The sequence below is a fragment of the Muscardinus avellanarius genome (genome assembly GCF_963383645.1).
Source record: "Muscardinus avellanarius genome assembly, chromosome: 12".
Classification (NCBI taxonomy): Eukaryota; Metazoa; Chordata; class Mammalia; order Rodentia; family Gliridae; genus Muscardinus; species Muscardinus avellanarius.
This window is the reverse complement of record NC_137798.1, coordinates 81,708,856-81,711,187: the sequence shown is the minus strand read 5'-3', so window position 1 is coordinate 81,711,187 and position 2,332 is coordinate 81,708,856.

Here is a 2,332-nt window from a genome sequence, read left to right as displayed (position 1 = left end):
TGTACAAACATTAACTCAAAATAGATAAAAGACCTAAATATAAATCTTAAGACTATAAACTTTTAGAAGAAAATCTGGGTCATAAAACCTCACAACATTGATTTGACAGTGATTTCTTGGATATGATTTCAATGGCACAGGCAACAGAAGGGTAAACAAACTCCCTAAAAAATAAAAAATAAAAAATATATCCAAAGATAATGTAAGCAGAGTTAAAAGTTACTGATAGAATGGGATAAAATATTTCCAAATGCTTTATCTGAAGGTATATTAATATTCCAACTAGAATTCCTAAAAATTAGCGACAATAAAAGCAAACAATAAAATTTAGAGATATGTAGAAGACTAACGTAAATAGTGAATCTCCACAGAAAACCAATCTTAGTTGTCTGTTGGGTGGAAAATCTTGTTTCTCTGGTTCTGGTGTGTGTTACCTATTTCTTCTTTGTAGTTAATCTCTTTGAGTATTTTCTCTAGCGCTGGTTTTGAAGACATAAATTCCTTCAGTTTCTGTTTGTCATGGAAGCTTCTTATTTCCCCATGTAATTTGATAGAAAGTTTTGCTGGGTAGGAAGTTTTTGGCTGGAAGTTGTTTTCTTTCAGAGTTTGGAATATGTTACTCCAAGCCCTTCTGGCTCTCATGACTTGGTTTGGGAAGTCTGGAGTGATTCTAATTGGTTTGCCTCTGAATGTCACTTGGCCCTTTGTTTTTGTTGCCTTTAAGATTCTCTGCTTGGCTTCCACATTGGTCATTTTGACAATTATGTGGCATGGGGATCCTCTTCTCTGATCCTGTCTAAAGAGAGTTCTATAAGTTTCCTGGACCTGTGTATCGACCTCTTGCTCTATGTTTGGAAAATTTTCTACTATTACTTCCTTGAAGAGATTGTTGATCCCTTTGGTTTCACTTTCTTTTCCCTCCTCTATTCCAATTATTCTTAGGTTAGCTCTCTTAAAATGGGCCCATATTTCTTCAATGTCAGATTCCTGCTATTGGATATTTTTTTCTAGATTAGAAACTATGCGTTCATTTTTGGAATGCTCATCTTCTAAGAGCGAGATTCTCTTCTCCATGTGGTCTAATCGGTTGTTCATGCTTTGAATTGAGGCCTTTACTTCATTAATTGCATCCTTTATCTCTTTTTGGCTCTCTCTGAATTCTTTTAGAAGCACCTCTATTATTTCTACAGTTATTTTCCTGATTTGATCTTCTAGAAATCTCTGATTTTCTGTTTTATCGGGTTCTGATGTTGTGGGGTTGTGGGCATTCATTGCTCCAGTGTTATTCCTCTTTCCCATGATTTTGGAAGTTTGTGCCTTCTTTGGGTTCTTCCCTTGGGTCACTATGACTTCGCTTAAGGTGCTCTGGATCTCGAGTCTGTGGTATCTCAGTCCCTACTACTCCTTTACTGGGTTGTATCGCAGTCTTAGACCCAGGGAGTCAATCGAGGCTGCTTTAGACCATGGGGGGGGTGCCAGGTTAGGCATTCTCCTATGGTATATTATCTCTGCCACCGCCCCTCCCCCACTGGGTCAAGTCCCTGGGAGTGCAGTACTGGGATTTCTCCTCTAGGGGGCGCAATTTGACTCACGGTTGTTGAGTGCGCTGATGGAGCTGTAGTGGACTCAGTGAATTCGCTGCTGCTGCCTCCGGTGGCAATATGGCGCCGCTGCTACACCCTCAGCCGTGAGGCTGGTGTATTTCTTCTCTGGTTTTGAGCTCCGCTTTGAGTCCCTGCAGAGTGTGCTGAGCCCAGCCACTGGGAGCTTTAGATGCTCTCTGCGCCGAAAAATCTGCCGAATTCCGCCCGGCTGTTCTGCAGGGGCTCACCTCGGCTCGTTGTCCGCCGCTCCTCTCTGGAGCCTGGTGGGCTGTTGAGTGTGTTGGTCTAGATCCGCCTGGTGAACTCACCGCTGCCGCCGGCAGTAAGGCACTGCTGCTGCGTCCTCGGGCGTGAGGCGGGCGTATCTCCTCTGTGGCTCTGAGCTCCGTTCTGAGTTCTCCTCTCTGGGGCCTGGTGTGGAAAGGCCTGAAATCCATTTCTAATATGAATTCATTTGCTAAAAATATGTGCCTGTAGCCTGTGTGGAGAAACATGACTGTTGGGTTTCTGCTCATGTTTTTCATGAATGTAGGATTCATGAGCAGCCAGTGATTAGGAATCCTCCAAGATCCACACTCAAACAGAGATGTGAACTCCAAGTTCAACATCTAGAAGGAGAGAGGTGCTGTAGCCCATCGTAAGCACTGTGACCTAGGACACCTACTATCACATAAGCCCTCCCACATGGATCCCTGGTCCTCCAGGGCAGGGAGCCCCATTGATTGGTA